This window comes from Oryctolagus cuniculus, chromosome 9, assembly GCF_964237555.1.
Source record: "Oryctolagus cuniculus chromosome 9, mOryCun1.1, whole genome shotgun sequence".
Lineage (NCBI taxonomy): Eukaryota > Metazoa > Chordata > Mammalia > Lagomorpha > Leporidae > Oryctolagus > Oryctolagus cuniculus.
Genome location: NC_091440.1, coordinates 27,647,993 through 27,662,565, shown reverse-complemented (window position 1 = coordinate 27,662,565; position 14,573 = coordinate 27,647,993).

The following is a 14,573-nucleotide window of genomic DNA, read 5'->3' as shown; positions in this document are numbered from 1 at the left end:
TCTCTGTGTCCCTTCCATTCTGTTCTGAGGGATGCCCTATCCCCAATAAAGCCTCATCACTTGCTCTCTGTCTCACACCTTAATTCTTTCTTGCCTGAAGACAAGAATCCCACGGCCTCCGTGGACTTCCCTCCAGTAACAAAATCACCTTTAAAAAGCAAATCGCATAAAATAGCCCTTGTCAAGACTGTTGAGAAACACTTCTCTTATTTTTTTTAATTCCATTTTTTCTTTTTTTTTTTCTTTCTGCAACTAAACAGGAGAGGAAGGAGGAAGTGGAGGGAGTGGGTGGGAGGGCCATAGGGTAGGAAAAATTACTGTGTTCCTAATGTTGTATTTATGAGATACATGCAAATAAAAAAAGGGGGGCAGCATTGTGGCACATCAGTTTAAGCCACAACCTGCCGTGTTGGCATCCCATATGGATGGTTGTTTGATTCCAGGCTACTCCACTTCTAATCTGGCTCCCTGCTAAAGGCTTGAGAAAACTTCAGCAGATGGTCCAAGGACTTGGGCCCCTGCACCAAAGTAGGATACTGGAAGAAGCAACAGCCATTTGGGGAGTGAACCAGCAAACAGAAGATTTCTGTCTTCCCTTCTGTCTGTCTCTTTCTCTGTCTTTGTAACTCTACCTTTCAAATAAATAAAATAAATTAAAAAAAAAAAACTTTCACTAGATTTGTAATAAAAATAGATGCAAAAAAAAAAGTAATCTGGTATTAAAAAAAAAAGGAGTTTATGTTAGGTGCCTAGAAGATTTCTAATTGCATCAATAATTACTTATTAAACACTTATATCCAGGTAATTTTAGTTCTATAATAAAAGCCAAAACCCCAAGCTACATTTCAGATATTTTTATAATTAGTCTGAAAATAACCTTTTGGCCTCTTCTATATCATTTCTATTTAAAACACATCCCAAAGCATCTTCCACTGACATTAGAAGAGGTGACTATCAAGAAAATATAATCACTCATTTACAAAAAAAAATTTCATATCTGGTTTTGCAAAAAGTTCATGTCTGGTTTTGCAAAACTTTGCTTCATCTATAGTCAAAACATGGAATTAATTAAATCTGTAAAATATTTCTCAAATTCAACCTAGATTGAAAAAAATTCTCTTTCTTCCTTACTTTCAAATTACTTCTTCCTGTATAAAGATATTATAGCATTTATTAGCATCATAGATCTGATACTTATCAAATAAAAATAAACACAAATTGTTACTACAGTGATCATGGCATTTAAAATTATTCATTTATTAATATATTTGAGAGATATATTAAGAGAGAGAAAAAGAGAGAGAGAGAGAGAGAGAGAGAGAGAGAACGAGCTCCCAACTGCTGGTTCATTTCCCAAGAGAGAGAGAACGAGCTCCCAACTGCTGGTTCATTTCCCAAATGCTCACAAAGGCTGGGGCTGGACCAGGCTGAAACCAGAAATCAGGAATTCAATGTAGCTTTATGTTGGTGGCAGGAACCCAATTATTTGAGTCATCATTGCTGTCTCCCAAGGTCTGAACTAATAGGAAGTTGGAATCAAAAGCCAGAGCCTATGATCAAACCCAGGTTCCCTGTTTTGGAACCTAGACATCTTAACAAGTGTTTTATTTAATCAGTAGGCTAAATGTTTACCTCCATGACTTATTATGTTAATTAGCTTACATGTCCCAAGTTTTATTTATGAATATATAGCATTACATTATGTGTATATGTATTTATACGAATATTTATTTCATTACATATATTTTGCATATTTATGTATATATAAATATAGCTTGCATTGTTTTTTGTGTCCCTTCATTACAGTCAAAATTAACTTTGTGAAAATGACTTAACACATTATGTAAAAGACAACAATTTACATATATATATCACTTAATTAATCCAAAAAGAAGCACTCTTTTTCATTATTTTCAAGACATTTTATTGCCAAATAAAATATGCAAGTTTGGTTTCTCTCTGTGGGGTTTAAAAAAATAAAAATATTATTGCTTGAAATGAGTTAGACATAATTAGGATGCTACTAATTATATTCTATTTTAATGGCTAACAATCAAAGATCCACTAAAAACTTAGTTCATGTGGAAGGTTAATGACAAGAGAAATGAATTCGATTTATTTTCTAATTCAAATTGAAGAGACACGGGAAGTTTTCCTGTCCTCTTTTGATTGATGAATAAGATGTTTCACTAACAGTTCTTATGGCATATTAATGATAACAATTAATTCAGAGTACTTTATTTTCTTTCATATTTTACCCAGAATGCTCTCATTAGCACGTTAAGACAAAAATACTTTAATTCTATCACATTCATATAAAACATTTTATTAAACCAGAGCACCCACTTTATATAAAAATTTAGATGGCACCATATGTCAAAGGTATATTTGCCTAACATGTCGTCTAATTACTTTCTTAATAAATAGAGATCCATATTTACCTGGAATCAAACCTGATACTCAAGGATGATTTGCAATAAGTGCTTTTTATCATTATTTACTCTTCTTACTTTTGCCTACTAAATGCTCAGATATGTATTATATATGCTTTCACTAAAGATGAGGATTTTAGCCTCAAAATTATTTTTCAGGAGAGACATTTTTAAGTCTTTATAAAAAAAATTTTTTTTTTTGACATGCAGAGTGGACAGTGAGAGAGAGAGAGACAGAGAGAAAGGTCTTCCTTTGCCGTTGGTTCACTCTCCAATGGCCGCCGCGGCCAGCGCGCTGCGGCCGGCGCACCGCGCTGATCCGATGGCAGGAGCCAGGAGCCAGGTGCTTTTTCCTGGTCTCCCATGGGGTGCAGGGCCCAAGCACCTGGGCCATCCTCCACTGCACTCCCTGGCCACAGCAGAGGGCTGGCCTGGAAGAGGGGCAACCGGGACAGAATCCAGCGCCCCGACCAGGACTAGAACCTGGTGTGCCGGCGCCGCTAGGCGGAGGATTAGCCTAGTGAGCCGCGGCGCCGGCCAAGTCTTTATAAATTTCATAAATTCAAATAGAGATGAGATTTTAGTTGTCTTGATAAATTGTTCTCTATTTTTTTAACATCTGCTGAGTGCATTGTTTCTCAACATATCAGCATACCCTCTCATTTTATCCTTCAGATGATGGGATAGCCATCATTTGAAAAGAGAAGCCCTTCTTTACTTGCACGAATTATAAATACTGAATAGCATCTGTAGGTTTATTTATCTCTTAAATAATACCAACTTCATTTCTTATACTTTATATAGTTTTTCCCATATTATTACATTGAGAACCTTTGATATTCTCTAACTATAAGCCACGATCAATATTTTCAGTTCTTGTCTTAGGCTTAGAGAAGCATGCTAAACTTAGACATAGCTAGGCCAGACAACATGGTAAAACACAGAATTTATTTATGGAAGAGAGAGAAATACATACGAACACTAGAGTGTTTTTTTTTTTTTTTTTGAAAGAGTGGTTAGAAAGATGAACCATAGAAGGCAGAGAGCAGATCAGGGGCCAGCAGATCAGGCTGGAACTGTGTGGAGAAACTACTGCACTGGCAGGAGTGACTGCAAATAACCACACAACAAAGAGAGGCACTGTAGAGCAGGATGAGCCCAGCATACTCCCCAGCCTCTTCTCCACCTCCAAAATGGGAGTGGTTATGTAGTCTAATTAGCAGGTGGGTGAATACAGGTGGGATCACATAGGGAGTGTGAGATCATGCAGGGGGCAGGAAGGACATGGTCTCCACCTCACAAACCTAATCCTATCTGCCTGCCCATATTGTTCCTCCCTCAGAGACTCCAGACTCTTAATGTTTTTTTAAGATTTATTTATTTGAAAGGCACAGTTAAAGAGAAGCAGAGGAAGAGAGAGGTCTACCATCTGCTGGTTCACTCTCCAGGTGGCCACAATGGCTAGAGCTGTGCTCATCTGAAGCTAGGAGCTAGGAGCTTCTTCTGAGTCCTTCATGTGGGTGCAGGGTCGCAAGGACTTGGGCCATCTTCTACTGCTTTCCCAGGCCATGGCAGAGAGAGGGATTGGAAGTGGAGCAGCCTGGAGTTGAACCAATGGCCATATGGGTTGCCGGGACTACAGGCAGTGGTTTTACCTGCTATGCCACAGCTCCAGCCCCAGACCCTTGATCTTAAGGGGATATTAAAGTATGTAGACTCATCACATCTTCTATAGCTACTTTCTTCTGATCAGGGAGGCAGGCCTTGTCTGTCCTGGGACCAGAAATCTCTTCCTATCTCATCTAATGAATTCATTGCATGAGCTGGAGTATTCTCAGTCACCACCAATCTCTGTATCCCCTGCATGGTCATCATCACATTCAGAGTCATTGAGTTCTGAAACATACAAGATTATCAGTCAGTAGAAGCAACATTGGAACAAAACAAATTGCAAGTAGAATGCCCCATAAGACAGAAAGAAATATATTTTATAGACTCCCAGAGAATTGGTTGTGATAGGCTATCCTTATGCAGACTATAAAACCATTTAGCCTGAGCATAGAGATTTTCATTGTCTTTTTTTCAGTGAACATGCTACTATTTGAGTAAAGGCTACAGATTCCATCAATCACTGCATATGTTCCTCCTTGTTCTATTAATATATGATTCAAGACTTGTCGATTTCCATAATGACCTTGGACAGAGTGTCCACTGACATAAGTACTTGCTGTAAAAGCTGGCCTAATGGAAAGCCAAGACACTCTGAGGAAAAAAAAAAATCCTAAATGAAAGATCTCTGCGAGTGAGATCCCAGTGCAAAGAACGGGTCATCAAAGAAGGAGGTACCATTCTCTGAAGGGAGGAGAGAACTTCCACTTTGACCATGGCCTTGTCTAAATATGGTCAGAGTCAGTGAACTCAGGGGGCTTCCATAGCCTTGGCAGCTCATGACAAGAGCCTAGGGTGATTACTGATGCCATAAACAAGAGTGTCAATTTGTTAAGTCAACAACAGGAGTCACTGTGCACTTACTCCTCATGTAGGATCTTTGTCCTTAGTGTGCTGTACATTAAGATTTAATGCTATAACTAGTACTCAAACAGTATTTTTCACTTTATGTTTCTGTGTGGGAGCAAAGTGTTGAAATCTTTACTTAATGTATGCTAAACTGATCTTCTGTATATAAAGAGAATCGAAAATGAATCTTGATGTGAATGGAAGGGGAGAGGGAGTGGGAAAGTGGAGGGTTGCAGGTGGGATGGACGTTATGGGGGGGAAGCCATTGTAATCCATAAGCTGTACTTTGGAAATTTATATTCATTAAATAAAAGTTAAAAAATTAAAAAAATTAAAAAAAATTTAAAAAGCTGGCTTGAACTAAAGACCAAATTACCCAGAGCTATAGTCAGGTTTTTAAAATCACCTTTATGTGGATCACCAGGAATTTCAAATCATTATGATAGAAAGGCTCATTAAGGATTTTTTCTGTCAGTAACAGCTCCCAGAAAGAATCAAAAGAAGAGGTAGGTACAACATATCTGCTCTTTTTTTTAATCTGTGTTGATAATTTCTTTTTTTTTAATTTTTTATTTAGTAAATATAAATTTTCAAAGTACAGTTAATAGATTACAATGGCTTCCCCCCCCATAATTTCCCTCTCACTCACACCCCTCCCATCTCCCGCTCCCTCTCCCATTCCATTCACATCAAGATTCATTTTCAATTATCTTTATATACAGAAGATCAATTCACTATATATTAAGATTTCATCAGTTTGCACCCACACAGAAACACAAAGTGTAAAATACTGTTTCAGTACTAGTTACAGCATTACTTCACACTGGACAACACACTAAGGACAGATCCCACATGAGAAGTAATTACACAGTGACTCCTGTTGTTGACTTAACAATTTGACACTCTTGTTTATGGCATCAGTAATCACCCTAGGCTCTAGTCATGAGTTGCCAAGGCATGGAAGCCTTTTGAGTTCGCCGACTTTGATCTTATTCCGACAGGGTCATAATCAAAGTGGAAGTTCTCTCCTCCCTTCAGAAAAGGTACCTCCTTCTTTGATGGCCCCATTCTTTCCACTGGGATCTTACTTGCAGAGATCTTCCATTTAGGTCTTCCTTTTTTTTTTTCCCCAGGTTGTCTTGGATTTCCATGCCTAAAATACTCTCATGGGCTCTTCAGCCATATCCGAATGCCTTAAGGGCTGATTCTGAGGCCAGAGTGCTATTTGATTAACACACAATTATTCTTAGGTGTTTACATTTTAACTGAAAAATGGTCCATGTTAAATATAAGAGTGGGAATAAGAGAGGGAGGAGATGTACAATTTGGGACATGCTCAATCGGACTTGCCCCAAATGGTGGAGTTAGAATCATGCCAGGGGATCCCAATACAATCCCATCAAGGTGGCATGTACCAGTGCTGTCTCACTAGTCCAAGTGATCCATTTGAGTTCACAATTGATCACACTGATAGGTCTAAGAGTCAAAGGGATCAGACAAACAAGTCTAGTATCAGCTAATACTAGCTGATGGAATCAAAAAGGGAGAGAACTATCCATCGTGGGAAGCGGGATACACAGTATACTCATAGAATGGCAGATGTCCTAAATAGCACTCTGCCCTTTTTTAAAGATTTATTTATTTATTTGAAAGTTAGAGTTACACAGAGAGAGAAGGAGAGGCAGCAAGTGAGAGGTCCTCCATCCAATGGTTCACTCCCCAATTGGACTTAAGGCTGGCACTGCCCCAATCCAAAGCCAGTAGCCAAGGGTTTCTTTCAGACATATATATGTCACGTGCGCGGGTGCAGGGGCCCAAGGACTTGGGCCACCTTCTACTACTTTCCCAGACCATAGCAGAGAGCTGGATTAGAAGTGGAGCAGCCGAGACTGAACCAGTGCCCATAAGGGATGCAAGCAATGCAGGCAATGGCTTTTACCCACTATGCCACAGCGCTGGCCCCAACATATCTGGCTAATAGTGCAACATTCTTGATGTGGTGAAAGCAAAAGTTTTACTTATCTTTTTGCTTCCTGAAGAGATATTAAAGATTTTTGATTGGATCACAGGAGTAGGCAAACCTTTCTATCAAGTTCATCTGCAAAGACTTAAGAGGTAGAAGTTCAATGCTTGACAAATGGACCCAGCTTGGGATGCCCTGTAATTTCACAAAGGTAGGTATACTCAGCAGCACCTGGTAGAGTCCCTTCCATTTAGGCTGCAACTGGTGAATGGGATCATTCTATAAACAAGGTGAATAGCTTACTCAGGGATTCCTAATGCTGGAGCTCCTGTTAAAAGCTCTGTAATTCTTTTTTTAAAGAGTTTATTTATTTATTTATTTATTTATTTATTTATTCGAAGGTCAGAGTTAAACAGAGAGAGGAGAAGCAGAGAGAGAGAGAGAGAGAGAGAGAATCTTCCATCTGCTGGTTCACTCCCCAGTTGGTTACAAAGGCCAAAGCTGCACCAATCTGAAGGCAGGATCCAGGAGCTTCCTATAGGTCTTCCCAGTAGATACAAGAGTTCAAGGACTTGACCATCTTGTACTGCTTTCCCAGGCCATATCAGAGAGCGGGATCAGAAGTGAAGCAGCCAGGACTTGAACTGGCACCCATATGGGATGCCAGCACTTTAGGCAGCGACTTTACCTGCTATGCCACAGCACCAGCCTCTCACTATATTCTTGTGTTACTGATGATTAAGTAATTGCACAGAAATTTCATCATTTAGAACTCCATTGAGTGAAATGTTATGGTTTCAATAGATTTATCAATAATTTTAAAAGTTTGATATATCACTGGAATTTAAAATACTAGATGATCAATTTGGAAAATTGTCTATCTGCTTTTGTATTTTTGCAAGTGTCTGCACTGTTTGTATTTGATGATGGAAATTTATCTTCTTTGCCTTTTGGCAGTCTAAATATCTGTGTAGACCATTATGAATATGAAGAGAGGAAAATCTTAGGTTGAACATGTTTTTAAGCTCATGGATTTAATATCAGATCCTCATCCAAAAATTTGTTTGATAACATAAGCATTTCAATAATACAATGGATATTAAAGAATTTAGGTAATTTACCTGATATAACAATGCTGAATAGTTTTTTCAACTGATGACTTATAGTTTTTAAATTTTTTAAAAATTTATTCCACAACGCCATGACATGTAGACCAAAGTCCACAAAGCACGTTGACCGATTCCCAGAATCTGAGAGTGGATGAGATTCATTCCCATCCATCAGTATCATCATTAAAGAAATGGAGATCTAAAGGATCCCAAGGGCATAATCTTGCAAGAAACAGTATTTGAGTTTTCCAACTAGAACCGGAAGAAATTGCATTCTGCAAAATTAAGTAAAAGATGAAGGCAAATGAGGCAGGAGAGGAGCAAATGGGGTGTGATTAAGGAGGAGAAGAAAGGATACAAAAATTGTTGAAACTGGACAGAGCAAACGGAAGTCTGATCTTACAGGTGTAGCTTTTAAATTTGTTTCTCATTTGATTCACATTTCTACTTGATAATTTCATTTTCTTATATGAACATCATCTGTAGAAATCTAGTTGAATCTTCAAAAGTGTTGAAATATGGTGAAATATATTCTTATGAAAATATCCTTGAGGCTTATATTTGAGTCAATCTAATTAAAAATATAGATGAATACTATATAGTTGATAAATATTTTTCTTGCATTCTCATGTTATTACAGTTTAATAAATTAATTGAATTGCTGAAATTATCATTAGCATGTTTTAAAGTTGTTAAAGGTTTTTAAAATTTCTCACATCCCACATGGGTATGCTGGTTTGAGTCTTGGCTGCTCAACTTCCCATCCAGCTCCCTGCTAATCCACTTGGGGAAACAGTGGAAGATAATCTAAGTACTTGGACCCCTGCAACCCACAACTTCTCCCTCTCTCTTTCCTTCTGTCTCCCTTTTTTACTGTTGCTTTGCCTTTCAAATTAATTAATTAATTAATATATTTTAAAAATTCATACAGAAGCAGAGATGAGTGATAATAATTTATATAACAAGGAGAGTTTGTGGAGACTAAGTTGATAAGTATATTTCCATGTAAGCTGTGTTTGCTTTGTTTTGGCACTTTGAATTTTGTAATTGATAAAATACCAGGCTTTAATTATCAAAGACAAATTTCTCTTACTTATTGACTTTGTATAACTTCTAATTTCAGTCCTAATTTAAATGACTCGCTTGTCCTACTATATTGAGGAGGGTATATAAATGAGTCACCTTGTTTCAAAATGTGAAGAAATGTCATCTTTGATATTATTAGTCTCTGCAGTATGTTAAGCAAGCTTATTTTATGCGCTGGAGCAAAACCCATGGCTCATAAACCCAACAGAGGTGAATGAGTTATGATAGTCTTGGAAATACGCTAATGATATTCTGCAAACATCAGTATGGTACATTAGTCTTCATCACATGTAGCTTTATTAAGCACACAGATAGATGAGAGACTGTTAGGCTTGCCAATTGTTTTATTCTTTCAAAATGACCTAAGAAAATAAAAAGCATTGTTTTTTTAAAAGCTGTTTTAACATCATGTGTAAATGATAATATTTCATAGTTTAGTGATTTAAGGAATTTGAGAGTTTAGGATTTTGTCATCATTCATCAAAGATTTGCAATACGTTAGACACCCTCAGTGGGGGTGGGAGGGGGAGGACACTACAAATACAAGGGGTCTGCCCTTAAAGTATGTTGGCTTATTTTCTCCAAAGATCAGAGAAATATATAATATTTGCTTCAGAGTACATGTTCTAAAAGCTGAAGTTTTCCATGAGAATCCTTTATAAGGATTAATTTGAGCTTATCATGTTAAAATGAAACTTACACAAACTGATAATAAGCATTCAAATGTTAAATGCATCCTGTCATTTTTTTTTTTTTTTTTGACAGGCAGAGTGGACAGAGAGAGAGAGTAAGACAGAGACAAAGGTCTTCCTTTGCCATTGGTTCATCCTCCAATGGCCGCCGCAGCTGGCGCGCTGCGGCCGGCGCACCACGCTGATCTGAAGCCAGGAGCCAGGTGCTTCTCCTGGTCTCCCATGTGGGTGCAGGGCCCAAGCACTTGGGCCATCCTCCACTGCACTCCCGGGCCACAGCAGAGAGCTGGCCTGGAAGAGGGGCAACCGGGACAGAATCCGGCTCCCCAACCGGGACTAGAAGCCGGTGTGCTGGCGCCACAAGGTGGAGGATTAGCCTAGTGAGCCGCGGCGCCGGCCATGCATCCTGTTGTTTCTAACAAAATGGATGAAACTGGAAAACATACTTAGTAAACAAAGCCAGTCCTAAAAGGATAAACACCAGATTTTCTCCCTGATCTGTGGTAACTAATAGAGTACCTAAAAGGTAACCTGTAGATGTGAAATTGACATTTTGAGATGCGATGACTTTGAACAGCCCTTGTCTCAACTGTTGAACAACATTTTTTTCATGCTATTTGTTGAATTCTTCACTTGTTATAGAGCTAATCTTATGTATATAAAGTTAATTGAAAAGAGACCTTGGTAAAAATGAGAATGGGAATAGGAGAGGGAGGAGTTAGAAGGATAGGAGTGTGGGTGAGAGGGTGGGTATGATGGGAAGAATCACCACATTCCTAAAGTTGTATACATGAAATGCATGAATTTTGTATACTTTAAATAAATGGTCTCTGGGAAATAAAAAAATTAGGTAAAAATAGGGGTCAGCACTGTAGCATAGTGGGTGGAGCTGCCATGTGCTGTGCTGGCATCCTATGTGGGTGCCTGTTCAAGTCCTGGCTGCTCCACTTCTGATCCAGCTCCCTGCTAATGTGCCTGGGAGAGTAGCAGAGGATGGCCCAAGTGCTTGAGCCCCTACTCTCACATGGGAAACATCTGAGGATTCTCCTGGCTCTTGGTTTTGGCCTGACCCAGCCCTAGTTATTGCGGCCATTTGGGGAGTGAACCAGTGGATGAAGGATCTCTCTCTACCTCTGCCTCTTCCATCTCTAACTCCACCTTTCAAATAAATAAAAATTTTTAAAAAGTTAAAATATACATATCTGTGTGTGTATAGGTATGCTTTCATTAAACACAAATGCAACAAACAAAAATGCATCAAAGGAAATATTTTATATATTACATAATTACATGAATACCTAATTTTTGAAGTTTCCAATAATTTATTTATATGTTTAGTTCAAAAATCAGAAATCATGTACAAATTCAATATAATTAGAATTACTCAATTCTAATTTGAAAACAAAACACCCTGATAGTCACTTGAGTCACAACCATGCAAAATCTCCACCTATGACAAAATTTCTAGTCTGGATCCTTCCAGAACATTTATTTGCAAGTCACACACACATACAGAGAGGGTGAGACAGAGGAAGGCAGAGAGGTCTTTCATCTGGTTGACTCCCAAAGTGGCTGTAATGGATAGGGCAGAGCCAGACCAAAGCCAGTACTTGGGAGCTTCATCTGGGTCTCACATGTGGGTAGCAGGGGACCAAGCATTTGCACCACATTCTGCTGTGTTTCTCAGGATATTCTCAGGAAGTTGGACCAGAAGTGAACTGTCACCTATTTGGGATTCCAGCACTGTAGGTTGTGGCTTTTACCGACTATCTCCAGTCCTCAAACCTGGTGAATAGTTATTTACCTCTCAAAACTTGTTTTTACATCTCAAGTAATAGAGAACACTACTTGCATCCTGATTAAGATGAAAGTCTACATCCGTGGTGTTGTATCAGAGCTGCATACTTTCTGAGCCCACAGGACATGAATTTTATCCTATAATTTGATTGTATGCCATGCATTCTGGAAAAGGAAAAGGAAGTGGGTCCTTTAACAGAGCTGGAAAGATACATGTGTATAGAAGAAAAGTGACGTATCACATTAAAATAGAGGAAATTAATTCATATTATTTAGATTTTTTAGATATCCTGTCCTGGAGAATATTTATATATTCTATACCTCCTGAAAGATACTGGCTTCAAATTACAACCAATATCACTTCAAAAATAAATGTTTAAATGGTGATTTTTACTGATAACAGGCATCAAGGGCTATAATCAATGAATGGATACAACTAGCTCCCAGCTGTTTTTATTATCATTAGAAAGCTTGGAAGAAGAAAAGTCCACCAATGATAGGGAAATGCAGAAATGGGTTGAATTTTAATATTTTTAATATTAATTTGCTGGTTATATAGGACAGATGAGAATGACAGATTGAGAATCCTAGATTGTCCAGACACAAAATAAATCCAATTCCACATGCTAGCACTTACACAAGAACCCTTAGTGAGCACATTGTGTAGCAATGGCTAGGGGTGATTACGGAAAGCTGGGTGTAGCTCTTCCAACATGAAGCACAGGGTCCTTTCTCAAGCGCACCACAGTTACTTCCCTATGTATGGAGACTGGAAATGAGAGAAAGGAGGAAAATCTGGAGGGACACAATTCTAGGGATGGGGCTGGAGGGCAGAAAGAACATTCTAGAAAAAGGAAGAAATTGTCACAGTCTGTAAAGCAGGAAGAAATTTTCGAACACTTTCACAGCTTGCTATTCTGTAATACAACTTAAAAATCCAGAATTTCACCAGAGGCTGGACTCCAGTAAAATTGTGATCCAATCTTCAAAATTGGTGACATTAGTGTTGAACCAAATATAGATAAAAACCACCATTTATTTCATCTAAAGATGACATTGATTCCACCTTCTGACATTATTGACAGGATAGAAGACCAATATCATTCATAGAAGTCTAGTTTCTGAAAATATAGTAGCAATGGATTTACTTAATAGCTAGTGGGATCCTCTGTATTGTTGTGAAGGCTACCCTTTTATTAAGTATGTCTGGCTCAGTTTTATTTTAGCAAGTTTCAAAACAATTGCTGGGTGTTTTAACACAATATTTGGACATTATATGAACTGAATTAAAACCAGTTTTATTGTTCACTTTGTTTCTTTGTTCCTCTACTCGAAATAGATAACCAAGGTAAGATGGTTGAGCTTATGATTGTAAAATAAAAGAAAAATATGTCATTGTAAAATACAAAAGAAAGAATAAAGAAGGAGGAGGGAGGGTGGGAGAGTGCATGGTGGGGGGCATTCCACATGCTCTTAAATCTGTGTATATGAAAGACATGAAATTGGTTCACCTTATACAAATAAGAAAACTTAAAAAAATTTCTAATATCTAATAGTCCTCAAATCATTATATATTCACCTTTCCCCAATGCCATTACCCAAGCAATGGTTACCATGAGGACTTATGTGTGAGTCATTGTAGAGTACTTTGGGGGTGGGGGGAGGATGAATAATGATATCAATAAATGGATTCTGGTCTACCAACAGCCTAAAGCAAAAAAAAAATTTTTTTTTTTTTTGGCAGGCGGAGTGGACAGTGAGAGAGAGAGAGACAGAGAGAAAGGTCTTCCTTTGCCGTTGGTTCACCCCCCCCAGGGGCCGCTGAGGCCGGGGTGCTGTGGCCGGTGTATTGCGCTGATCAGAAGCCAGGAGCCAGGTGCTTCTCCTGGTCTCCCATGTGGGTGCAGGGCCCAAGAACTTGGGCCATCCTCCACTGCACTCCCGGGCCACAGCAGAGAGCTGGCCTGGAAGAGGGGCAACTGGGACAGAATCCGGCACCCTGATCGGGACTAGAACCCTGGGTGCCGGTGCCGCAGGTGGAGGATTAGCCTATTGAGCCTTGGCGCCGGCTGAAAAAAATTGTATAAAGAACCATAGTTTCCAATGTAAAGACGTCAATCTGGTTTTCTTTTTATTTTTCCGATTGTGTAAACCCAGTAACACTGAAACCTGTTGTTGAGTTGCTTTGATCCTAGGAAATAGCCATTCATTTTATTTTCCACTGCCCTGGACTCCTTTAGATCAATCTTTATTTATCTCCACTTCTTCTCATGTTAATAGTGCATTTGTGGTTTTGACACTTATGTGCTGTTCTCTATATTTTGCCGTTCTGAGATCCTATGAAACCGTGGACATTAGAGTTCAGTTTCTTCCAGAAAGAACCTCTGTAAAGATTGGATTATGAAGAAAAAACACTCATTATAACACTTTTCAAAGTTTTGAGTCTTTCACCAGCACATTTCTCATTGCCTAAGGAAATAGAAGCCTTCTAGGCACTTTTAAGTACATAATTACATGTTGAGTTCTTTAAGGACTTAATTCTCAGGAAAGATATTTTCTTCCTTTCCTTTTTTGAGCATTTGTTTTAGAAAACTTCCAATTGTAAGTGCTTCTTTTCCTTTAAAAGTATATACTTATGTAAACACACACACACAGGGGTACTTTGGAAAGTTCTTGGAAAATGAAACTAAAAGTAAAATTTATTTTCGTGCAAAAATATTCAAAATCTGTCCATAATTTTACAGAATATGCATTTTCATTAGTTTTTTTTTTTTTTTTAAGACACTTGGGATAGTGGCCCTTGGGATAAGCGACCCTGTCTCCCAATTTCAATTGAAGATTTGGAACCTAACTTCTTGGATTCTTTGTTTCAATTTATAAAACTATATCCTGTGAATAAAAGAAATAAGAAGTTTCTTTCCCACTTAGCTAAACCACATGATCACTCCAATTACCAGGTCAAGTTGGAACAGTTCAT